Raw genomic sequence first — 27,737 nt, forward strand, 5'->3', positions numbered from 1 at the left:
CGGTCTAAAATTGGTGCATTAGGGTTAGTGACGGCACAAGGGTTGTGCTGTCAAAGAGTTCTAAATTGAGGACTTGTTAGATCACGTCTGTTGACTGTTTCAAAAGCACTGATTTTGGCCGCGTGACGTTCGTCACGGGCCTGTGACGGTCGTAACAAGCTGGACGTGAAGGTCGCAACATGCTTTGTGACGGTCGTCACATTCACAGATTCAGAATTCTAGGGGTTTCTGTTATTTTGGTCGCGTGACGTTCGTCATGGGCCTGTGACGGTCGTAACAAGATGGACGTGACGGTCATAACGAAGGAACACCGTAAGGTACGGTGCACTTAAGTGAATTGTAGAACATCGTAAGGTACGGTGTACTTAAGTAGAATACGAAATATGGTAAGGTACCACACATTTAAGTGATTTTGGCATATTATAAGTTATGGGCCACATACACTTAAGTGGGCTTTTTAGCTTATACCCACATAAGTGGTTCTATAAATAGAACCCTTGTGCAGAAGCATTAAGTGCAGTTGCAATTTCGTTTCTCTCTCTCTCTCTCTCTCTCTCTCTCTCTCTCTCACTCTCTCTCACACACACACACACACACACACACACACACACACACCACACACACACTCAAAGCCTTCATTCGTAGCAGCTAGCACTAAGATTGAAGGAATTCGTTCGTGTGGACTGAGTAGAGGCATTGTCATCGTTCAACGTTCGTGATCGCTCCGTAGATTTGCATCAAAGGTTTCAATCGTCACAAGAGGTAACGATTCTATCACTGATCATGCCCATTCGTAAGGATCACTAAAGGAGATATTTTAAATTCCGTTGCATTTTGGATCGCTAATCTCCTTCAGTGGTATCAGAGCCACTTACGAAACCATGCATCTGATAGCTATTTATTTTTCTGTATTAATATGATTAAAAGACAGAATGAATCGATTAATTAAACGAGTAATTAAATTTGGCATCATGTCTGTACGATTTGGATGATTGATGTTGACTATGCTTCGAAATCCGACATTAGTATGGTGAAGCAATGATACATCGATCGTCCATAGGTTTTGCAATTGAGATCGATCAAGTTATATATATGATATAAGTAATCCTAATGCAAAATACGGTATATATGATATACTATTTCTATTTCGTTCATTCAAACACTTAATGGTTGTTTTCCTTTAAGCGATCAATGATCATTTGCTTCGGAATCCGACATTAGTATGGTGAAGCAATAACCTGTTGATCAATCATACTGAATCAACAGTCGAGGTATGTTTGAAGGTCTAAAATTGGTGCATTAGGGTTAGTGACGACACAAGGGTTGTGTTGTCAAAGAGTTCTGAATTGAGGACTTGTTGGATCACGTCTGTTGACTGTTTCAAAAGCGCTGATTTTGGCCGCATGACGTTCGTCACGGGCCTGTGATGGTTGTAACAAGCTGGACGTGAAGGTCGCAACATGCTTTATGACGGTCGTCACATTCACAAATTCAGAGTTCTAGGGGTTTCTGTTATTTTGGCCGCGTGACGTTCGTCATGGGCCTGTGACGGTCGTAACAAGATGGACGTGACAGTCGTAACATGCTTTGTGACGGTCGTCACATTCACAGAGTCAGAATTCTCGGCGTTTCTATTTTGTGACTGCGCAAGAGTTGTGTTGATGCAAAACAACGTCGATTTCAAATGAATTGTTCATTAAAATTTTCGGCGCGGGGCGCTGCCCAGGCATTAGAAACCCCGTTCCCGCTGACCGGGCAGCGGACCCCTGACTAACTCTGCGTAGTGTGATCGATCGCCGAAATTTAATTTGGTTTTACTTAATTAAAGGAATTAAAATTAATAATAATAATGTGTTTACTATTATTGTCTTGTGGTGATCGGTTATGGCCTTAGTTTTCCTTTATTTTGTTTTGGGATTTTAAAATACGACATGCGTGTCGTGCCTCTCTTTTTAATCTTTTAATGTAACTTCTTTTCTCATCTCACTCCCTCGTATGTAAAACGAGTTTCTTTCTTTTGTAACGTAATGTTATGAAGAAAGAGAAGAATTCAATATCAAAGGAGGACAACCTTGAAGATCTTGCTTGGAGAAGCTTAGATCGTTATTAGGTTAGCTTAGGTTCTCTCATTGACTTGGGAGAACAATTACGCTAGGGGCCATAACTGTTTCATTATGTATGTTGATGCATGTGAATGTATGTTGATGCATGTGAGAGACGATTTATATGATAAATAAGCCGGTGAGATCAGAATAATTGCAATTCCCTCAAATTAAATATTAAGTTTATGCTTTCCAAGTTTTAGCACTCATCAAGACTAGTATCGGATAATGTAGGTTTCGCCTACGCGAGGTGCATGTTCTATATTAGTAAGGTGCGATGGGATAATTGTAATATCCAATTGCTAAAACAATGAGTCAAACTTAACTAAACAAATTATAATAAGATTATATGTGTTTAGAAGCAAGAGTTGGAAATGATCCATGTGATGGATTGGAATAAGGAGTTATTCACCCAACTATAATATTCGAGAGTTGTATTAGATACAATTGGAAGGAGTTCCTACCTAAATAACTTAGTTTTGTGTAATCCGCCTACGCGGACTTAAAACAAAGTGAAATGTGGATCTCGACCCACTAGAAAATCTTTCAACGGGATTTTCCGAATCAAATGATGAGGGTCATTTGTTTTGAGTAAAATAGTGGGAGCATATTTAATTAAAGGCCTAGTTAAATATGTTATTGATACTTATATTTTCATTAATTTCATGTAAATTACCATGACAACAAACACCTCTAACAACATTTTGCGATCAATTCTTGACAAGGAAAAATTGTCTGGGACAAATTTTCTGGATTGGCACCGAAATCTAAGGATTGTCCTCAAACATGATAGAAAGTTGTATGTCTTGGAGAAACCTGTTCCTGAAGAGGAACCTCCTAGTTCTGCACCTAATGCATAAAGATATGCTTATAAGAAGCATGTCGATGATGCCAATGAAACTGCTTGTCTCATGCTAGCTACCATGAACTCAGAGTTGCAAAAGCAACATGAGAACATGGCAGCGTTCGATATGATCGAACACCTGAAGATACTCTATCAAGAGCAAGAAATGCATGAAAGGTTTGAAGTTTCAAAAGCCCTTTTTCAAGGAAAGTTGGCTGAGGAAGCCCCTGTAGGTCCCCATGTACTCAAGATGATTGGGTATGTGGAAAACCTTGAAAGGTTGGGTTTTCCCCTCGGAAAGGAACTTGCGACTGATTTGATCTTACAATCGTTGCCAGATAGATTCAGTCAATTTGTCCTAAATTTCAATATGAATTATATGGACAAATCTCTTCCTGAACTGCTAGCCATGTTAAGAACTGCTGAGCAGAATCTGATGTCAAAAGGGAAGTCCATTCTGATGATCGAAAATGGAAAGAGACAGAACAAAAGACCCACCAAGCAGGGTGATAAAGGGAAAGGCAAGGAAGTTGCCAAACCCAAACCCACTGTTGCTGCTTTGAAGCCTAGTGGAGGCATAGCAAAGGCAGGCACATGCTTCCATTGCGGTAAGACCGGACACTGGAAGAGAAACTGCCCAAAGTACCTGGAAGATATGAAGAATGGAGTAGAGACTTCAACTTCAGGTATTTTTTGTTATTGAAATTAATTTATCTACTTCCGCATCATGGGTATTAGATACTGGATGCGGTTCTCACATTTGTACAAATGTGCAGGGGCTAAAAAGAAGTAGAGATTTGGCAAAAGGTGAAGTTGACCTACGAGTTGGCAATGGAGCAAAGGTTGCTGCTTTAGCCGTAGGAACTTATGTATTGACTTTACCTTGTGGTTTAATAATTCAGTTAGAGAACTGTCATTATGTACCTGCAATTAGCAGGAATATTATTTCCATTTCTTGTTTGGACAAGTTTGGTTTTTCATTTATAATAAAGAACAATTGTTGCTCAATTTATTTGGATGATATATTCTATGCTACTGCACAAATAAATAATGGACTATATGTCCTTGATCTTGAAATGCCTATTTATAAGATTAATACTAAAAGGATGAAACCTAATGAGTTAAATCCAACTTACCTTTGGTATTGTCGATTAGGCCACATAAATGAGAAACACATTTCTAAACTCCATAAAGATGGACTCTTGGACTCTTTTGATTATGAATCATATGAGACATGCAAATCTTGTTTAATTGGAAAGATGACAAAGTCTCCATTCATAGGAAAAGGTGAAAGAGCTAATGATCTTTTAGCCCTCATACACACTGATGTATGTGGACCATTGAATATACCAGCCAGAGGAGGTTTTCAGTACTTCATCACATTCACTGATGATTTCAGTAGATATCGTTATGCGTATTTAATGAAACACAAATTAGAGTCCTTTAAAAAGTTCAAGGAATTCAAGAATGAAGTACAAAACCAACTAGGTAAGAATATTAAAACTCTTCGATTAGATCAAGGTGGTGAGTATTTAAGCCTAGAGTTTGATGACCATCTGAAAGAGTGTCGGATCCTATCCCAACTTACTCCTCCTGGAACACCCCAATGGAATGGTGTATCTGAGAGAAGAAATCGAACCCTGTTAGACATGGTCCGATCCATGATGAGTCACGTCAATCTTCCAAACTCCTTTTGGGGACATGCACTATTGACAGCAGCTTACACACTTAACCGTGTTCCATCCAAAAATATTGAGAAGACACCATATGAGATATGGAGTGGTAAGAAACCACATATGTCTTACATGAAGATTTGGGGTTTCGAGGTTTATGTAAAACGACAAATTTCAACTAAGCTTGAGCCCAAATATGACAAATGCTTATTTGTGGGGTATCCTAAAGAAACAAGAGGGTATTACTTCTATAATCCTTATGAGGGCAAAGTGTTTGTCGCTCGAACTGGAGTTTTCCTAGAAAAGGATTTTATTTCCAAAGGAATCAGTGGGAGGAAAGTAGAGCTTGAAGAAATTCAAGAATCACAAAGCATTGATACACATATGGAGGAATTAGAGCAGGAAAGTAGTTGTGGAAGAGCAACCTGCTCAAGTAGAACAAGACCAACATAGGTCAGGCAGGATACGTCACCTACATGAGAGATATAGATATCTCATAACTGATCAAGGTGATGTATTACTCATGGATCAAGATGAGTCTGTGACCTACCAAGAGGCCATAACTGGTCCCGAGTCTGAGAAGTGGCTAGAAGCCATGAAATCTGAAATGGATTCCATGTACACAAACCAGGTTTGGACCTATAGGATGCAAGTGGGTCTTCAAAAAGAAGATTGACATGGATGGTAAGGTACATACCTATAAGACAAAACTGGTTGCAAAAGGATATAAACAAATTCATGGGGTTGGCTATGATGAAACCTTTTCACCAGTTGCAATGTTTAAATCTGATCGGATTTTACTTGCTATCGCTGCATATCATGATTATGAAATATGGCAGATGGATGTCAAAACTGCTTTCCTTTATGGGAATCTTCTTGAGGATGTGTACATGACACATCCTGAAGGATTTGACATACCAGAAGAAGCCCAAAAGATATGTAAGTTACAAAGATAAATCTATGGATTGAAGAAAGCTTCCAGAAGCTGGAATCTTCGTTTTGATGAAACAGTAAAACAATATGGATTCATCAAGAACGAAGATGATCCTTGTGTCTACAAGAAGGTTAGTGGGAGCATGATCGTTTTCCTGGTATTATATGTAGATGACATATTACTCATTGGAAACGATGTCCCTACCCTGCAACAAGTAAAGTCTTGGTTGGGGAAATGTTTTTCTATGAAGGACCTAGGTGAAGCAGCCTATATATTAGGAATCAGAATCTATAGAGATAGATCACAAAAATTTCTTGGCCTAAGTCAGAGTACATACATAGATAAAGTGTTGAGACGCTTTAATATGCATGATTCCAAGAAAGGATTCATACCTATGCAACATGGCATGTGTCTATCAAAAACACAATCCCCTTCAACTAAGGAAGAAAGGGATTGCATGAATAAGATTCCATATGCATCTGCAATAGGATCTATCATGTATGCCATGTTATGTACTCGACCAGATGTCTTATATGCTTTGAGTGCAACGAGTAGGTACCAATCTGATCCCGGTGATGCTCATTGGGTAGCTGTCAAGAATATCCTTAAGTATTTGAGAAGGACTAAAGACTCATTCTTGATATATGAAGGTCAGGAAGAGTTGGCTGTAATTGGATGCACCGATGCTAGCTTCCAGACAGATAAGGATGACTTTAGATCGCAATCTGGTTATGTGTTTTGCTTAAACGGTGGCGCTGTGAGCTGGAAAAGTTCAAAGCAAGATACTTTTGCTGATTCTACAACCGAGGCCGAGTATATTGATGCCTCAAGTGCAGCAAAGAAAGCTGTTTGGATCAAAAAGTTCATTAGTGAACTTGGCATAGTTCCTAGCATTGTGGATCCCATTGGTCTCTATTGTGATAACAATGGTGCTATCGCACAAGCTAAGGAGCCTAGATCTCACCAACGATCCAAACACATACTTAGGCGTTATCACCTCATTATAGAGATAATATATAGAGGAGATGTGAAAATATGCAGAGTACCTACACTTGACAATATTGCAGACCCACTGACAAAGCCTCTTGCGCAGCAGAAGCATGACGACCATACTAGATCTATGGGAAATAGGGATATGCCTGATTGGCTTTAGTGCAAGTGGGAAATTGTTGGTGTAAGCCCTAGAGGCCAATACTTTTGGTACTTGTATCGAATTATTTATTAATAATTAAAAGGCTTTTTCTTTATTATGTTTGTTTAATAAAGTCCCTAGAATAGCTAGTCCGTTTAATGTATCAAGTATGACTTAACCATGAGATCACATTAAACATAAGGACACTATTCTTAAAGTATCTGTAGTCGAGCTTTATTGTGAAGTGGGATAACATTAAAGCATTAAGACTACTATGTATATAGACTGATGATCACATCTCATGGATCATGGATAAGGAGTTATCAAGTCTTAAATATAGGTATGAATATTAAGAGTAATATTTATACTGGATTGACCCGCTATGAGAATACTATATAGAATGTTATGCAAAGTGTCATAAGTTATTCTCATGGTGATAATGGTGTATACCACCCTTCGACCTGAAACCACTATGGACCCTAGATGTAGAGTCGAGTGCTTTATTGCTGATCAAACGTTATCCGTAACTGGATGACCATAAAGACAGTTGATGGGTACTCCACGAAGCATGCTAAGGGACATGAGTGACCTAGATGGAATTTGCCCATCCTATGTAACAGGATAAATGTCTATGGGCCCAATATTGAACTGGACAAGGATGACACGGTCTATGCCTTGTGTTCAATATAGACATAAGGGAAAAAGGGTAATTGTACACATAAGTATTATCACAAAAGGATTTGTCAGATCACATGACATTTTCGTGTCTTGGGTAGCAGTGATGTGTTGCTAGATACCGCTCACTGTTTATTATGTTAAATGCGTGATTTAATAGAATTGCCAATGCCGCGAAAACCTACAGGGTCACATACAAATGACAGATTGATGAGAGATATAGTAACTAAGGAACACCGTAAGGTACGGTGCACTTAAGTGAATTGTAGAGCATCGTAAGGTATGGTGTACTTAAGTAGAATATGAAATATGGTAAGGTACCACGCGCTTAAGTGATTTTGGCATATTATAAGATATGGGCCACATACACTTAAGTGGGCTTTTTAGCTTATAACCTACACAAGTGGTTCTATAAATAGAACCCTTGTGCAGAAGCATTAAGTGCAGTTGCAATTTCGTTTTCTCTCTCTCTCTCTCTCTCTCTCTCTCTCTCTCTCTCTCACTCACTCACTCAAAGCCTTCATTCATAGCAGCTAGCACTGAGATTGGAGGATTCCGTTCGTGTGGACTGAGTAGAGGCGTTGTCATCGTTTAACGCTCGTGATCGCTCCGTAGATCTGCATCAAAGGTTTCAATCGTCACAAGAGGTAACGATTCTATCACTTATCATGCCCATTCGTAAGGATCACTAAAAGAGAAATTTTAAATTCCGTTGTGTTTTGGATCGCTAATCTCCTTCAATTTGATCTACCATCTCATGCTACTCCTTTGCCAGAAACTCCCAGTCTTTAAAGCCTTCACTCGATCGCATCCAAATTGTGAATTGTTGTAACCCAAGATTTACCAATATGATCCACCATCTCATGCTACTCCTTTACAAGAATCTTTCGTTATTTAAAGCCTTCACTTGATCATATCCAAATTGCGTAATCTTGTCCAAAAGCTTCAAATACCTAATTGATCTTGAAGAAAACCCCCATCTGGTTTTCTTATTTTAAACCCTCAAAGATCTCAACCTAATTTATAACTCAACAACCTAAATTGGACGTTATCAACTCTATTCTAGATGGCACCCAAACAAAGAATGATTATGTGTAGGTTGTTTATGTGTATGCATAAAATGTAGGTTGAAGATGATGAGAACTTTTTGAAATCCCGGTTTCGTATAGGTTTACTCTAGAACCTTACTAGAAGTGATACATTCATGAAGTTTTTTTATGTATGCAAGTTGGAGGCAAAAGAAATGCAAAATATTTGAAAAAGTCGTGATTTTTTGGGGAAAATGCGTCCTATGTGTCGACCTGTTCGATGCATGTGTCGACCTGTATTGGTCATGTGTCGACCTGTATAGGTAATGTGTCGACACATACAGTCGGCACATTAAGCATAAGCTACATGCTTTAAAAATGACTTACATATGTCGACCTGTAACTCATATGTGTTGACCTGTAGAAATTTTCTTCTTCTATGTGTCGACCTATAGCACGTATATGTCGACACATAAACTATTTTTCCCATAAAAACTTGTTTTTAATGCATGAAACCTTTTATAACTCATTTCAAAATGTTTTTATGCTTCCTAATGCTAAGATGCACATAAAGACTCAGAAGATATCGTCCAATATACATAAACACTAAAGTATCCTAGTTTTGACATCATACAAAATACATCTAACAGAAAGTTGCACTTACAAAGCCTTCTTTCAAATACTTAGAATTGACTTTAATGAAGTGTATGCAATAGTTGCAAGTCTTGAAACCATAAGAGTAATGGTTTTAATGCATCAATTAGTAAAGTCTACTTTCCTTAATGGACAACTAAAGGAAGAATTCTATGTCAAGTATCCATCTGGCTTTGATATCAAAGAGTAATAAGAGAAGGTGTACAAATTGAAAATTATTTGTATGGATTAGTGTAACACCTCAAAATTTGCCCTCCTCTCTTGGGACTAACTTAACATATTGCATTGCATTTTTAGGTCATTAGGCATTGCATATTTGCATATCATGTGGTTACATCAAGTAAGTCATTCTCCTAGGTCTTGATCAGAAGATAAAGAGGTTGAGATGCAAGCTGAAGGTTTAATTGAATTGATCATTAACCATCTGAGGGTTGGTGATTCAAATTAGGGTTTCATGGTTCCTCAAGGGGGTTGAGCTTGATCTTGGTTGCAATGGCACATCATCATCATCATGGTCTTGTCATCACCAAGGGATTCATTGCTTGATCAGATACCTTGAGATTAGGGTTTTGACCTCTGGTCAACCCTAATCATCTGCATTAGGCCAATCAGGGCTTGGCAAGGAGGTGGGGTTTTCAGTGGATATGGGGATCATCATATGGTTATATTGAGCTTATCGAAGCTAGGGTTTCATCATTGAGCCATTTCATCAGGAGTTTGAGGCTCAATTTGATCAATCAAGCTGAAATTCATCTATCAGTCAGAAAAGTCAACTGCGGTCAACTGTGCCTGAAATGATGGATTTGGAGGAGGGAGAGGGTTAGAGACACTTCATTCATGTCTAAACAAGTTTCATTTGACATTTCAAACATCAAGAATGAAGAAAATAAAGTCAGATGGAAACTTTCCAAAAATAGAAAGTGACTTGTAATTGAAAATTGCCAAAAATGGAAAGTTTTTCTCCTCAAAATTACGTGTCCAAAAATGTTTCAAATGAAATTTTGTTCAATATGGAAGTTGTAGATCTTGCTCTCACCTTTCCAAAAAGTCCAAGAACATGAATTTCTCATGTGTGGTTGGCAAGTTATGGATTGATCATTGTCCAAAAAAGTGGAATTTCAAAGTGGCATAACTTTTGATTCACAAGGCCAAATTGAGTGAAGTTTCTTTGAGCAAAATTCATTTGACATGAGCTATCATAATCCATCATTACATTTCATGAAAAATCATCACATAAAAAGTCCATTTTTCAAGTGGACCAATTTTAAAAAGTGGAGGGAAAAAGGTGTTTTTGAGAAATATTCATTATTTTCACTCCATTCCTTTTGCACTAGCTCATAAATGCCACTTGAAACTTGCTCAAACCAGAAAATTCCACTGTTACATTGGTTTTGCATAAGTGTGGGTGAATTGACCAAATTGCCATTTAGCATGAAATTGCATTTTCACTAATCCATCATATTAACACTATTACGATTAGAATCATCATTAACATAACATATATAAACTAAATTGTAACTGTTTTCTGATTAGCAACAACAGAATCAAGATCTAGATCTAGAAATCACAAAAACCTCTTCACTTTCTCTCTCACTTTTTTTCCAAAAATCTCCACAAACCTTGCATTGTTCTTCATCAATTCATCATCTACAATCATTATTGAAGCTAATTGGAGCAAGAACCATTGGAATTCAAGCTGGATTTTGGACTGTTAAAGTGAGGTTCATCCATGGAAATTTGAGATTTCATCAAGTTCGTGTACAATCAACATCCAATCTTTGTTCCATTCACTTCCACAAGCATCATAGAAGTTCTGTTTTCACATTTCGAAGCCTAATACACGCGAATTCATCACTGTGCTCAAATCAAGGTGATTTTTCGAATCCAATAATTCTTGAAATTGATTGATGATTTGGATAGATCTTTCTTAGTAGAAAATTCTGCAATTCGTTTCACTAAATTTGGTTGAGAAATGAGAGAGATATGTGGATTTGAAGTTTCATACATGAACATGTTTGTCTTCGATTCTCTTAATTTAGGAAGAATTAGAACAAAATAATTATGTATTCGTGATGTACATTAGAAGAGCTTTCCATTGATATATGGTTTGTCCAATTTGGTGACAATTTGTTCTTGAGCCTATGAACACATGAAGAACATGATGAACCATTCAAATTTTTTCCAGAAAGTGATTTTAATCCAATTTCGCGCGCACTGTTCATGGCTGATGATGTTTAAGTGCGCTAGGCTTTCAAAATGGGACTCCCTTCGATCCCGTGCTACAGCAGTTCCTATTTTGCCTTGCCTTTTTATTTCCATATGCTTTCATGACTTCACATGCTTCATTTCATCATTTTTTATTTTTTCTTCCACATAAAAAATTCATAACTCAATAACCATTAGTCCAAATTGAATGGAATTTTTTTCACCATGATCCTTGTAATCTCTACTATTTTTTGGTGATTTTTGTGAAAATTGTGCACGTGTAATTTTTGGAATGGCCTAGGGTTTGTATGAACATGTGTTTGCTTGCACCTTGCTTGGTATTTTGATCATGAAATGATGATGCTTAATTAGAAATTCTTGAAATTTTGCATGCTTAGTCTAGAGCCCTTAATGGACATTTTGGTATATATTTTGTAATTTTTGAGTTCCTTGATTGAGAGATATGACATGATCATTAGAGGTGTGACAATTTGTGTCACACCATGTTTTGCTGGACTTCATGAATTGTTTTACCATGCCATATGGACTTAAAATGAGCTGAAATTTTGCATGTTGATACTTATGGATGTTAGGTTCACATGTGAATTTTTCTGGAATATTTGGATGCGTTTCTGATTTGATTGAGAATTTCCTTTCTGTTTGACCAAATGTGGAGTTTTTGTGAGTCATGATTTTAGGTGTTTTGTGAAATTCTGGATATGTATTGGATGGACCTGAAATTTTGTGGAGTGTTTTTAGACACATTAAGGTTTGCCATGGTTTAGGTTTGGTGCATTTATCATGTTCCTACACTGTTTTATGCTTGCTTGAAGTTGATACATGAAATTGTGCTTTGTTTGGACTTGCATGAGCATGCTTTAACTTGATGAATTTAATTGACTTGCTTCCCATTGTCCAATTGATCTGAAATTTGGTGTGATTGACATGTAATAAATGCTGTTTAGCTGTGAATTATTTGGAGATTTATTGAATTGTTTTGGATTGAGTTTGGATTGATGCATTCTGTTTGGTCCAATGATCTTCTAAGTGACATGCTTTGCACTTTTTCTTTCATGAAATGATAATGGTTGATGATATGAGCATGAGACCAATTGGAAATGATTCTAAATTGATTGAACTTGATTTTTGATCATTTTCATGTTCTGTTTTGAATTTTTGATCCCTGTTGGACCCTAGGCTTTGTCCTAGGGGTTTGCTTCTCATGATTGAGTTGTGTTTTCAGGACAAAAGGCAAATGGAATGGAGGAATTAATGCCCTTGGCTTAAGTTGCTCATTTGAATGATGTTGATTAACATTAATTTTGTTTTGTAGGTGGTTTATAATTCATTTGTGTTGAGCATTGGATTATGCTTTGCTTGATGCATTGCTTGTGTACAGTTAACTGTGTGACTTTTAACTTGTCTGTTTAACTGTTTGAGCTGAGTACTGACTATGCTAGATTGATTTCAGGTACCTTAGTTGCTATAGTTCTTTGTGAACTCGCTTTGTGTTGCTGCTTGGTTGTGTAAACCAATTGAGGTAGAATCACTAACTCCATGTAGTCTGGAAGACCTGGCCTGTTACTTGGCCAGGCACCTGTCTGAAGTCCTCCTTAAGAGGCGATGTTTGTGCTTGTTTATTTTTGTCCTCAAGCAGGAAAAGACCTTTGTTAAGGCAATTGGCAGACACAAGAGGTGTGTAATCCACCTCCTGCTAATCTGTTGAGTCGTCCCTTGGCTCACATTACATGTTGATGCCTTGTGGATCCTAACCCAAGATCCATGTACAGTTGTACAGTTGAGTCAGTGTCATAAGTATAGAAGGGTTCCCACTTTCTGGACCCACACTTCATTGTCTGAAGCTCTCCCAGGCCAGGGATAAGAGCTGTGAAGTCTAATCTTCACTCACCTTTCATCAGCTTCACCTTGACTCTCAATGTCAAGGTTAAGAGCTAACATCACCCTGATACAGTTGACTTGCTTTGGCAGTCTAACCCTTGTTTGAGCCACCTCTGTTTGGATATAGTGTGTGCTATTTGTGATTGTTTGCTTTGATTGCTTTGCCTGTTTAGGATTAGCTTGCTGCCTGTGCAAGTTAGGATAGAAACCATAACATAGGGCAATGATGCATGATAACATCTAGGCTCAAGTCCAGCTCCCTAGTAGTGTGTCTCCCTTTGTATCTGGTTAGAATTTCTTTCCCGTTCAGGGGAACTACGTCGCCCTGATCCTCATACCAGATGAGGTACGTAGGCAGGAGACCGTGCGAGGTCTCTCCGGGCACTTTTTTTCTTTTTTGTGTGTGTTTTGCTTGACAGTTGCTAGGCTCGAGTTCCCGACTCCTTAGTAGCTTGTTGCTTGTTTCTTCTTGTGTGTGTAGGAGACGGATGTAAGCCCAGCGATTGGCATTCCGTATCCTATTGTTGTGTGCTTGGAGTCCGGTATAAGTCCATTAAGTGGCATTTGGTTTCCAGTGTGGGTTTGTTTGGTTCGGAAGCTGATGTAAGTCCAACGATTGGCGTTCGGGTTCCATGTTTGCCTTTTTGCGTGTGTTTGTTTCGGCGTGCGTGAGCCGAACTACGGCAACTCTGATTCTCGTTCCAGACGAGATACGTAGGCATAGGATGCGATATCCTAGCGAGCCCTCTCCCCTCTTCCCCCACCTGTGTTGTTTTCAGTGTGTATGTGTGTGTGTGATGTTTTGTTTTAGCAACCTTAACCTATCTTTTGAGCGTGGATCCCGTCGAGTACGACGGATGCGTAGGGGTGCTAATACCTTCCCTTCGCATAACCGACTCCCGATCCCATTCTCTTTGGTCGCGAGACCATGCTTTTCCCCAGGTTTACTTCGAGCGTTTCCTTTCCCTCTTTTGGGATAAATAACGCACGGTGGCGGCTCTGTGTTGTTTTGTTTTAGCCCGCCGGTTGTTTTTCGCGGATGCGACAGCTGGCGACTCTGCTGGGGATTTTAGAAGTTGACCTATTGCTGGTCCATCTTCCCTAAGCGAGTCTCTCCAGCGTTCTAGGATAGTTTAGGTTGCTTGTGCTCTATTTATTGCACTTATTATTCTGATTGTGTATATATTTGCATAAATGTTTGCATGCGTCATACTATCATGTTGCTGTCCTCCTTGCAGGTGGTTTCTCTGTTTTGGGGTGGGTGTTCTGAGTGGGGCTAAAACCCAGGCCCGAGTATACACCTAGGAGTAGTGTGGTCTCATGTTGCCTCCTTCATGTTAGGTCAACATGTGCTTGGCAATGTGATGTACCACAAGCCGGACGAGGTTCATTTGATAGTGCTCTTCCTTTGTGGGGTACTCCACTCTGGTTGAGTCACTTCATCTGAACTATTGACTTCGGTGACCGATCATTTCCCGGATCTTTGGTTTAGACAATCTTAAGAGAGCTGCAGCGGCAGACCCGAAAGGGCAAACCCGTTGAGTATCTTTGCCCGATTGTCGAGACTATTATCCGCCTTAGGATAACCTGATTAGAATTTACCTGTGAGGGGCGGGTTGATTCTTTCAGATGCATGTTCTGATGGTGACTTTGATGGTGACTTATGGTTCCGTTGATCAGAGTCATATTTATAAGTCGGATTTATGGGCACTTATTGCCGAGACGCCGGAGTGCTGTCCGTGTTATTTATCAGTGGGGATCCGTTTATTTCAGGATTCCCCAGGCCGATTCAGAGGATTGTGGTTGTTTGCTCAGAGATTGTCTGATGATGATGATGATGTATCTGTCTTCCGTTTATTTTGGAACCCTCAAGTCGGATTTATGATTATATATTCCTTCAGGTGGTTATGATCAGTTCAGAGATCGGGTTTCAGTGCAACAAATGTTCAGATGACTTGGAGGATGGCACTATGCATTGCATTCATTCATCAGCATCATCACATTTTGCATTTACCTGCATCTAACACATGTTTATCCATATGCAGGGACATTTCTATTGAGATCCTGGTTGAGAGATTTCTTTGCTTAGACATGAGGACCGGTTTGAAGCATGATGTTGCCTACAGTTTCTTCGACCCAGAGATTGGTGTGTTGAGAGATATGATAGCATTGATTACACCCGACCATGTGGGGATGTTCCGTGAGGCATACGGTGGTATTCTGAAGCTGGTTTTCAGGCTCACTGACAGCGACAGAAGCGCCATTCATACACTTCTCCAGTTCTATGACCCGGGTTTGAGATGTTTTGTGTTCCCGGACTATTTGTTGGGACCTCTGATGGAGGATTATGCTAGCATTCTGGGTATTCAGATCCGAGATTAGATTCCTTTCTGTGCTATTAGGGGAGAGCCTGATGTCCTTGGGATTTCTCGTGCTCTTTATTTGAGCCCGGACGTGACCAAGGAGGGTTTGAAGGAGAAAGGAAAATTACCTGGTTTTCACTTGAGTTTCTTGGAGGCTAAGGCCAAGGAACATGCTGCTTTGGGTAATTGGAAGACGGTCTGTGCCTTGATTGCTGCGAGCATTTATGGGACCATTTTGTTTCCTAATCAGAAGAACTTCGTGGACATTAATGTTATCGGGCTGTTTATGCAGAGGAATCTTATTCCTACTCTTATTGGAGATGTTTACTACTCGGTTCATAACAGGAACGAGAAGCGGCGTGGGGGTTTGATCAGGTGTTGTTCTCAGCTGCTGTATAAGTGGTTTATGGGGTATTTGCCTTCCAAGGGTGCTTTTGCTTTTCTGGATCCTACTGTCAAGTGGTCATTCAGATTGATGGGTTTGCGGGCCGAGGACATAGCTTGGACTCACAATGGTATGGCTGGACGGGATTTCATATACAGTTGCGGGAGTCTTCCCAATGTACCTCTTGTAGGAGTTCAGGGTTGCATCAATTACAACCCGGTGCTTCTTAGGAGACAGATGGGGTTTGCTGTGGAGGGTCCTCCTCTCGGGCGAGAGATTCAGGAGTCCTTTTATTTCCCGATTGAGGGCAATCATGCCAAGTTGAGACAAGTGTTGGATGAGTGGCGTGACATTCAGAGAAAGGGCAAAGTTCCTTATGGCAAGGTTAACAACCGGTATTTCCCTCTATTTGATGATTGGCTTCGGAAGAGGATAGAGCTCACACATCTACTATTTCCGGGAGGTGATCCTGGGTGTCCTTTGATTGAGGGTCCGCGTTCTTCTGTCAGTATGGAAGAATTCCTCAAGATGAAGAGAGCCAGAGATCAGTTGCTTGCAGAGAAAGCTGAATTGGAGATGAGTGTTGCTCGGATTCAGTCAGCTAATCAGGAGATTAGAGTGAGGATGGAGGATCAGGATAAGCGACATGCCCTGGAAGCAAAGCGCTTTGAGATGGATACTGCTTACTATGGGAAGGTCAATCAGGCTTTGGCATCTTCAACAAAGGAGCACGACATCACCAAAGAGAGATTGGCTAGGGCTTCAAAGGTCATCGAAGATCAGAAGAGGAGGCAAATCCTCGTGAGGGATCAGAGGGATGACAGAGTCAGAGTTCTCATTGCTGAGTGGGAGGCAAAGCTGAAGATCAAGGAAACAGAGAATGTGAAGATCATCGCTGAGAGAGATCATTGTATCATCGAGAGGGATCATTACATTGCTGAGAGAGATCATTACTTCAGGCAGATGAAGATTCACCAGAAGGAGGTGGGGAGATTACAGCAGGAGAACACCGAGCTCAGGTTCGCCGCAGAGTTCGCGAAGGTGGTTGATGAGATAGGGCCTTCTGTGGGACCCTCATCAGGCTAGACCTTTTTCTTTTGTGTGGATTACCGTCAGGCTTGTTGACGGAATTCATTTTGCTTGTATTTCTTTTCCGATTCTGGAGATTTGTATCAGTTGTGATGTATGACTATGGCGCTTATTGTGCGTTTTTGCTATGTGATGGTTGTTTTCATTCAGTGATCGATCTTCAAGCTTTATTTGCTTTATCGTATGCACTCACACAGCACACACATGGTTGGGGGTATTTTGCTAAATCATATATCTCTGATCTGTATGATGAAATCAAATGCTGAATGTCGGAATATTGCTGGCGGATTATTATTTGTCTCGATGAAGCCAGGATCGAGAGACAAAGTGTTCCTCATGTGGATAAACACTGCATTCATGCATGATCATAATAACGTGTTTTTATTTTGCAGGTATCAGTTCTAACGTGCTTGATTGTTTCAGGAATCATTGCTCGCGCTCGTAGAGTTGTACCTTTGCACTCAACACGCCCTCACAAATACTTTACTCGACGCAATACTCCCAGATTGATGGATCTCCCAAACACAGATATCCTCGAGCTGAAGGACAAGATGAATGAGCTGATCAACATCATGCAAGGTTTTGCAGTTGGTCAAAAAGCTCTGGCTGACAAAGTCGAGAAGCTCGAGCGGGCTTCAGCGGCTAATAGTGGTGTGAACCTGGATGGTGTCTCCAACCAGGGGCTGGGTGGTTCCAGAGATGGTGGAAAAAGAACAACTATGGGGATAGTGAATAATGCTGCTGGTTTTGGTGCCGCTGGTGGTCAACCTGGTCAGAATCTGAAGGACAGTCTATTCCCGCCATTCTTTGGGGCTGATGATCACAGCGAGGAAGACAGAGAAGTGGATCAGTTTTCCATGCACAATGAGCCGTTCGGTCAGTACGGTGCCCAACCATAGAATAAGGAGATTCAGTTGCTGGCTGAGAAGATCAGAGCTTTGGAGAGTTATGCCACTCCTGGGGTCGTGAACATGTCAAATATGGGGCTAGTCGAGGGGATTGTGATCCCACAGAAGTTTAAAGCGCCCGCATTTGACAAATATAATGGGAGTTCCTGCCCGGAGACTCACCTGCAAGCCTTTCTCCGTAAGATCTCTGCTTACACCATGGACCAGAAGCTGTGGATGTACTTCTTCCAGGACAGCCTGTCCGGAGGCTCCTTGGAGTGGTACACCAAGCTTAAGTCGTCCGATATAAAGAGCTGGCAAGATCTTGGTGACGCATTCTTTAAACAGTATCAGTTCAACGCTGATATGGCTCCGAGTCGTACCCAGCTGCAGGGTATGTCTCAGAAGAATAACGAAGGGTTTAAGTAATATGCTCAGAGGTGGAGGGAGTTGGCTGCCAGAGTGCAACCTCCACTGGTGGACAGAGAGATGTCTGATCTCTTTATGGGTACCCTGCAGGGGGCTTTCGCGGAGAGAATGGTGGGTTGTCCGGTCACAAACTTTGCTGACATTGTGGTAGCTGGAGAGAGGATAGAGAGCTGGCTGAAGCTCGAAAAGATTCAGGGTAATGCTTCATCTTCAGGATCGAAGAAGCCCTTCGGTAACGGCCAGAGGAAGAAAGAGGGTGATACCAGCGCGATATATGCTCAGAGAGGACCCAGTAGGGATCGTTACTTTCAGCACACTGCTGCGGTAACTATTCCTGCTGACAGTCAGCCTGCACAGCAACAACAACAACCGCAACAACAGCGTCGACCATTTCAGCAGAGGCCTCAGAGGGCTGGTTATCAGGTCAGGGGGAGAATGAACGACCGGCAGTTTGACAGGCCACCTGTGACTTATTCCTTCTTGTTGAAAAAATTGCAAGATTTGGGGTTAGTACAGTTGAGAACTCTGGCACCTTTGAGATCTGATCAGAGGCCAGCCAATTATGATGAGAATGCAAAGTGTGAATTTCATTCGGGTGCTCCCGGACATAACATAGAGAACTGCAAAGCTTTTAAGCACGTGGTTCAAGACCTGGTGGATTCAAAAGCTATCAACTTTGCACCTTCTCCCAGCGTCAATGCTAATCCCATGCCCGCGCATGGTCAGAGGGGGGTGAATGCTGTCTCTGAGGAGGGCCGAATCGGGTTGTCCAGTGTTGATCAGTTGAAGACTCCGTTGGCTGAGGTCAAGCGGCAGTTATTGTTGAATGGGGTTTACCCGGGCTGCGGTGTTGATTGTGCTGAGTGCAATGTTACCCCTGAGGGGTGTATGCTGTTGAGAGAGATTGTCCAAGGGCTGATGGACGATGGAAGTATTCAGTTTGAAAGGGTCGATACGGGAAAAGATGAGGTCTCCACCATAACGATTTATTTTGATTCGGTGGATTTGTCAACTCTAGCTGAGGCGGCTCCAGTTACCATCACGGTACCTGGACCGATCCCCTATGACAAAGATGATGCCGTGCCGTGGCATTATGGTGGAGAGGTTTATTGCAATGGAGAGAAGGTGGAAGATCAAGCTGCAGGTGAAACCACCGTTTCAAAGGTGGATAATGCCGGTACCAGTGGTTTCACTCGCAGTGGAAGACTGTTTGCTCCAGACGCCTTGAGGGGAGGAGAAGGAGAAAAAGAGAAAAAAGAAAAGGCCGAGGCTTTAGCCAGGGCGAAAGGGAAACAGGCAGTGGTGAATAATGGTACTCCTGATGTGACACCGACGCCTGTTGGGTCGGAAGAAAAGCTTGATGATGATGCAGAAGAATTCTTAAGAATCATCAAGAAGTCCGAGTACAAACTTGTGGACCATCTGCAGCAGACCCCCTCCAAAATATCGATTCTATCTTTGCTGTTAAGCTCTGAGGGGCATAGAGAGGCTCTGTTGAAAATTCTGAAGAAAGCCTATGTTCCTCAAGAGATAACCATTAACCAGTTGGAGACGGTCGTGTCTAATGTGCATGCCAACCATGGGTTGGGTTTTACAGACATGGATCTGACTGTGGATGGGAGGAATCACAAACGGGCATTACATATCGCAATGGAGTGTAAAGGAGCCGTGCTTTCGCATGTGCTGGTTGATACCGGCTCCTCTTTGAATGTGTTGCCAAAGAAGGCTCTGACTAAATTGAATTGTGACGGGTTGATTCTAACTCCCACCGATCTGATAGTGCGGGCATTCGATGGGTCGAAGCGGGCCGTGTTTGGAGAAGTTGAGCTTCCTGTGAAGATAGGCCCAGAGGTGTTCAAGTCGACTTTCTACGTCATGGACATTCAGCCGGCATACAGTTGCCTGTTGGGTCGCCCATGGATTCATGCTGCTGGGGCAGTAACCTCGACTTTGCACCAAAAGTTGAAGTATATCTGGGAAGGACAGGTTGTCACCGTGTGCGGAGAAGAAGACATCTTTGTCAGCCACCTGTCTTCATTCAAATATGTTGAAATGGACGGCGAAATATGGGAGACGCCGAGTCAGGCATTCGAAACCGTTAAGGTGGAGAATGCTTTGTTTGCAAAAGAAGAGGAGAAACCGTCCATTGCTTCGTACAAGCAGGCCGCCGAGGTGGTGAAGAGTGGAGAGGCTCCTGGTTGGGGTAGAATGATGGATATCTCCGCAAAGAAAGATCGCTTCGGAGTGGGTTATCAGCCTGGCAGAGGCTCATCTGGACAAGGAAGAGGACGTCGTACGTCAGTCACATTCACCAGTGCCGGAATGCTGGATCCGGATCACATCTGCATGGTGGGTGATGAAGTTGATAGCGACTGTGAATTTGACCGATGGATAAAGCCGTGCGCACCAGGGATGGGAATCCAGAACTGGAAGGCTGAAAAGATCATCACGGTCACTCTGCTGGAAGAGTAATATTTTTCTGTTTTTGATTTTATATGCATGAAAGCCTTACGTGTTGCCCGACACATAATGGTTCATTGTAAGGGCCACCTCATGTTTAAATTTGCAAGTTTGCATCATTAATAAAAGGATGTTTTTCAGTTAAAAGCGGTGTTCCCTGTTTTTCATTTATTTTTGCAGTTTAAAAATAAAAACAAAATAAAAATGGCAATGTTTTCATTTTTCTTTTTCGATTTGTCTCGTTCCGGTTCTAAGCAATGCATGAATCCACATTCATGCAGATGCGATCATTCTCCGGATCTCATTGATAACAATCCTGTTACACCCTCATATGACTTCGACAATCCGATCTATCAAGCCGAAGAAGAAGGCGAAGAAGATTGTGAACTGCCAGGGGAATTAGCCAGGTTGTTGAAACAAGAGGAGAAGGTGATTCAGCCGCATGAAGAGCAGATTGAGGTTGTGAATTTGGGTAGCGCCGAGGTCAAGAAAGAGGTGAAAATCGGGGCTGCTCTGGGGGAAAGTGTCAAGAGAAGAATGGTGGCATTGTTGAAAGAGTATGTCGACATCTTTGCCTGGTCTTATCAAGATATGCCAGGGTTGGATACCGATATAGTTGTGCACAAGCTACCGTTGAGAGCAGATTGTCCTCCAGTGAAGCAGAAGTTGCGCAGAACTCGACCTGACATGGCAATGAAAATTAAAGAGGAGGTGCAGAAGCAGTGGGATGCTGGTTTCCTTGCTGTCACTAATTATCCGCCTTGGGTCGCGAACATCGTGCCAGTCCCGAAGAAAGATGGGAAAGTGAGAATGTGTGTCGACTATCGGGATCTGAATAGAGCTAGCCCGAAAGATGATTTTCCGCTACCTCACATTGATGTGTTGGTAGATAATACAGCTCAATTCTCGGTGTTTTCCTTCATGGATGGCTTTTCTGGCTATAATCAAATCAAAATGTCGCCAGATGATATGGAGAAAACAACGTTCATTACACCGTGGGGCACCTTTTGTTACAAGGTGATGCCATTTGGTCTCAAGAACGCCGGTGCTACTTATCAGAGAGCCATGGTGACTTTGTTTCATGATATGATTCATCATGAAATTGAATGCTATGTTGATGACATGATAGCAAAGTCCCAAACAGAAGAGGGACATTTGGTAGATCTGGCCAAGTTGTTCGACCGGCTGAGACAATTCAGACTGAGGTTGAATCCGAATAAGTGCACTTTCGGAGTGCGGTCCGGTAAATTGCTGGGGTTTATTGTAAGTGAGAAAGGAATCGAGGTTGATCCTGCTAAAGTAAAAGCAATAAGAGAAATGCCTGAACCGAGAACAGAGAAGGAGGTTCGTGGTTTCTTAGGTAGATTGAACTACATTTCACGGTTCATATCTCATCTAACAGCCACGTGTGAACCAATATTCAAGTTGTTGAGAAAAGATCAAACGGTCAGGTGGAATAATGATTGCCAAGCGGCATTTGAAAAGATAAAAGAATATTTGCAGGAGCCTCCAATTCTGATGCCTCCTGTGGAGGGAAGACCGTTAATTCTGTACTTGACAGTCCTCGAGGGGTCTATGGGGTGTGTATTGGGGCAGCATGACGAGTCTGGTCGAAAAGAGCATGCCATATACTACCTTAGCAAAAAGTTTACCGACTGTGAAACAAGATATTCACTGCTCGAGAAAACTTATTGTGCTTTGGTCTGGGCTGCTCGCCGACTAAGGCAGTACATGTTGGTTCATACCACTTTATTGATTTCCAAGATGGATCCAATCAAGTACATCTTTGAGAAGCCAGCATTGACCGGACGGGTTGCGAGATGGCAAATGATTTTAACCGAATATGATATCCAGTATACCTCTCAGAAGGCGATCAAGGGGAGTGTATTGTCTGATTACCTCGCTCAGCAACCTATTGAGGATTATCAACCGATGAAGTTTGAATTCCCTGATGAGGACATCATGTTCCTCAAATCGAAAGATTGTGAGGAACCAATCCCGGAGGAGGTGCCTGGCCCTGAATCCGAATGGATTCTGATGTTTGATGGGGCCGTTAACGTGAATGGTAGCGGTGTTGGTGCTCTTTTGGTTACGCCGAAAGGATCCCACATTCCTTTTGCTGCCCGGCTAACATTTGAGTGCACCAACAACGTGGCTGAATATGAAGCTTGCATATTGGGGATTGAAGAGGCGATTGATTTGAGGATCAAGAACCTTGTCATATATGGAGATTCAGCTCTGGTTGTAAATCAAGTTAACGGGAAATGGTATACGCATCAATCTCATTTAGTTCTATACCGGGATTATACGAGGAGATTGTTGACGTTTTTCGCCAAGGTGAAGATGCATCATGTGCCTAGGGAAGAGAATCCTTTGGCAGATGCTTTGGCTACTCTGGCTGCCTTGATTAAGGTGCAGTGGTGGAATCAGTTCCCCAATGTCGAGGTGGGTCGTCTGGATAGACCGGCTTATGTGTTTGCTGTTGATACAACGCCTGATGATGAGAAGCCGTGGTATTACGATATCAAGCGCTATCTAGAGACTCAAGAATATCCTGAGGGAGCATCCAAGAAGGACCGAAAGACTCTGCGGAGGTTGGCCATGGTGTTTTACCTGAATAAGGATGGGGTTCTGTACAAGAGAAATTTTGATTGGGTCTTGCTCAGATGTGTCGATGATAGAGAAGCAAGCCAATTGATGAAAGAGGTTCACGAAGGGTCGATCGGTACCCATGCCAGTGGGAATGCAATGGTAAAGAAGCTGCTGAGGGCAGGTTATTATTGGATGACAATGGAGGCCCAATGTTTTAATTTCGTGCGAAAGTGTCATAAATGCCAGATTTATGCCGACAAGGTGCACGTGCCTCCAAATCCGTTGAGCTTAATGTCGTCTCCATGGCCGTTTGCTATGTGGGGCATTGATATGATCGGAAAGATTGAGCCTACAGCTTCGAATGGGCATCGGTTCATATTAGTGGCTATTGATTACTTCACCAAGTGGGTAGAAGCAGCCTCTTATACGAACGTGACGAAGCAGGTCGTTGCCAGATTTCTCAAGAGAGACATCATTTGCAGATATGGGGTTCCCGAGAGGATCATTACTGATAATGGTTCTAATTTGAACAACAAGATGATGGCAGAACTGTGCCGGGAATTCAAGATCGAACATCACAATTCTTCTCCCTATCGTTCGAAAATGAATGGGGCGGTTGAGGCAGCTAATAAGAACATTAAGAAGATTGTGCAAAAAATGGTGGTAACCTATAAAGACTGGCATGAGATGTTGCCGTTTGCATTGCATGGGTATCGCACGTCGGTGCGTACATCTACTGGGGCAACGCCTTTCTCGTTGGTATATGGCATGGAAGTCGTGCTACCAGTTGAGGTTCAGATTCCCTCTTTGAGAGTCCTGATGGACGTGAAATTGCAAGAGGCTGAATGGGTGAGGACCCGGTATGAAGAGTTGAGCCTGATTGAGGAAAAGAGGCTGGCAGCCATCTGTCATGGGCAGTTGTACCAGCAGCGGATGAAACGTGCTTTCCACAGAAAAGTACGACCTCGGGTATATCACGTAGGTGATATGGTGCTGAAAAGGATCCTTCCTCCTCAAAACGATCGAAGGGGCAAATGGACACCCAATTATGAAGGTCCATTCGTGGTCAAGAAGGTTTTCTCTGGCGGAGCCTTGTTGTTAACGACCATGGATAGCGAGGATTTTCCATCCCCTGTGAATGCAGACGCAGTTAAAAAATACTTCGTGTAAATTGACCCGCTGGACGGAAAGAATAAAATAGTCCAGGCAAAAAAGGGCATCCCGGCGAACCAAAAAACAGAAAGAAAAGGTTCGGGCAAAAATTAGGGATAAAAAGAAAAAATATACACCCGGCAAGTCGAAAACCTGAAAAGGCGACTTGGGCAAAAAAGGGTATCCCGGTGGACTGAAAACCCGAAAGGGCGGTCCAGGCAAAAGAGAGATTGAAACGAACAACTGCGTCTGGCATGATCGTTTGCGCTTTGGTTAAAGCATCATGGATAATACCCGGTAGGGATCAGTCGGAAGCGTCTTGTTCAGAAGGCAGAAAGCACGGAAAGTCTGAGGACATATGGGGTGTAACCGAGTTGGAACTCGATGAGATCACAGTTTCACATTGCCATTAGGATAGATTTTTTCCTTTTGTGCGCAATTACCTCTTTTCAGGAATTGCTTCCTTTGTATTGCTCAATTTGAGCCACACACTTTTCAATCAATAAAATGCACATTCAGTCAAATAATTTTGTTTTTGTTTTTCATTACCGCTTTGATTGCAAAAACATCCGATTATTTTGATAAAGAATCTTGCATTTTAAGACAAACAGGTCCCTTCCAATGCATGCTTATAAGATTGAAGCTTGAAATCTTATTCGGAAGGTTGAGTGACCCAAGTGTTGAAATCTTGACACGCCTGGGGCACGGTTTTATCTAACGATTTGTTCACTCACTTGCAGGTTGTGATGTGGAAGCTATTGACAAAACAAATCCCCATGGAGTCCGATCAGGGACGAATGAATAGGAGAGCGGTGAAATGACGGCGATGGACGTACGACGACCCTTGAAATTAATCAAGAAGACTCTTCAAAGTCGGAAGATTGAAAAGTTTGTATAAATCCCAGAAGTTCGTTCTCCGTCGAGCGTGGAGCAGTTGGGAATACAAGATGATGGAGCAGAAAAGGTCCAGACGAGTCTGGGAGTTCTCAAAATTGGAAAGATGACATGGGAGTTGGATATGAATACCGATTGGTTCGACGAGTCGTCGGGTGTTCAGTACCAGACTGTCCTCCTCCCCAAGCAGAGTCGGAATGACTAATTCCCCAGCAGATTCAAGGTCTGTGGATTCCCTAGCAGGGTCAGGATGGTTATCCCCAGCAGGTTTTAGATCGATACTTCCCCAGTCGCCAGATCTGAAGGTTGCTATTTCCCAGCGGAGGTATCTGTGAGTGGTGGTTCCCCAAACAGAGTCGGGATGTATATCCCCAGCAAGTCAAAGACTGTTGTTTCCCCACAGAGAGCGTTGGTGGTTCTTATCCCCAGCGATATCCCCAAGCGGATCGGGTACAAAGGAGGTTTTCCCCAGCAAGGGTTGCCTTTTTCCCAGCAGCAGTGCTATTCCCCAGCAGGGTGAAAATCGGAGTATTGGCGAGTTCCTCAGCAGAGTGTCTCGAGCTCCCCAGAAGAGTCCCTTGAGGGGGATACTTTTTATACATTCATCATGGAAAAAATAAGCATAGCATAATGCATAATAAATCGCGTAGCATTTCCATAATTATGGGGCATTACGCAGAAAAATCAGTCATGCATCATATTGCAAGCATAGGCTAGTCTCAAGCCGTGGTTACCGTTTGAGATATGGTTTTGCTAGTGGGTGAAGATGCTATTCAAGCCGTGGTTACCGTTTGAAGAGTGGTTTCACTAGTTGGAAAAATCATCAGCATTGCAAGTATCAGTTACTCGAGCCGTGGTTACCGCTTGAGTTTTGGTTTCGCCGGATGCTGAAGATGTTACTTTGAGGAGGTTAACATCGTGGTGATGGATCAACAATATTCCTCAGTAGTGCGATACTGGAGGAGATTTCTGTCGTGCGAGACAGAGGTTGGAAGATGTTACTCTGAGGAGTTTAACATCATGACGTCAGAACCCATGTTCCCCAGTAGTGCGATACTGGAGGAAACCTTTCCGTCGGGCAGAGATGGAAACATGACGCGATCAGCGCGACTCGAGCCGTGGTTACCGCTTGAGATTTGGTTTCACCGGATGGTGAAGATGTTACTCTGAGGAGTCTAGCGTCATGATGTCAGGTCAGCAATGTTCCCCAGTAGTGCGATATTGGAGGAAATCTTTCCGTCGGGCGGAGATGGAAATGAAATCAAAGGACATTACGCGATCAGCGCGACAATCGGGGTTCAAATGGAGAAAGGGAAATGTTGAGGAATTTTCTGGAGAACGGGGTCCAAAAAGAGAGTGGAGTTGAAGATTATGTCCAGGATGAGGTCCTCAGGATTATCTTCTGTTCATGTGTCATCGTTGACTTTGGCTGAGGCCAATGGAAGTCGTTATGGGTGTCTTCTGAGGAAGAGATACACATGTTACCTTCCTTTTGTGAAGGTGTACCCTCTGATATGTTGCCCTCAGAGTGGTGTTTGGTGTTATTTCCGATGTTGCCAGCGGAATTATCACAAGAAAGTGGAGAACGGGGTTCAAATGGAGAAAGGGAAAGGTTGCGGCATTTTCTGGAGAACGGGGTTCACAATGGCGATCGCAAGTTATCGTCAGGAGACTGGGGTTCAAATGGAGAATGGGATTCATTATTTTGGCAAACAAGATGTCGGGGTTCAAATGCAATGATCCGGGATCATTTGCGCGAAGGGAAATTTCGGGGTTCAAGAAAACAAAAAGAGAAAATTTTCGGGGTTCAAGAAAAGCATTAAAAAGAGATGATAATCCCCAGCGGATGTGTGGTATTCAGGCCATGGTTATCCCTGTGTTACCATTTATTTTGGTATCCAGGTCGACATTTTTGTTTCGGTGATCAGGCCGACTTTCTCCGTACCAGACGGATGTTTCTTCTTTCGAGGTTGTTTCTCTGCCGATTCTAACAGGCTGTTAATTATTTCCCATCGGAGTGCAAATTGTTCGTCTGTTCTGGGTATTCAATCACTCTTCATCCTGATCATCTGAAAGCCGAGGCTATTCATATCGACAGGTTCACAGTGGATTGAATAGGGGCAGCTGTAACACCTCAAAATTTGCCCTCCTCTCTTGGGACTAACTTAACATATTGCATTGCATTTTTAGGTCATTAGGCATTGCATATTTGCATATCATGTGGTTACATCAAGTAAGTCATCCTCCTAGGTCTTGATCAGAAGATAAAGAGGTTGAGATGCAAGCTGAAGGTTTAATTGAATTGATCATTAACCATCTGAGGGTTGGTGATTCAAATTA

The sequence above is a fragment of the Lathyrus oleraceus genome, chromosome 4, assembly GCF_024323335.1.
Source record: "Lathyrus oleraceus cultivar Zhongwan6 chromosome 4, CAAS_Psat_ZW6_1.0, whole genome shotgun sequence".
Taxonomy (NCBI): domain Eukaryota; kingdom Viridiplantae; phylum Streptophyta; class Magnoliopsida; order Fabales; family Fabaceae; genus Lathyrus; species Lathyrus oleraceus.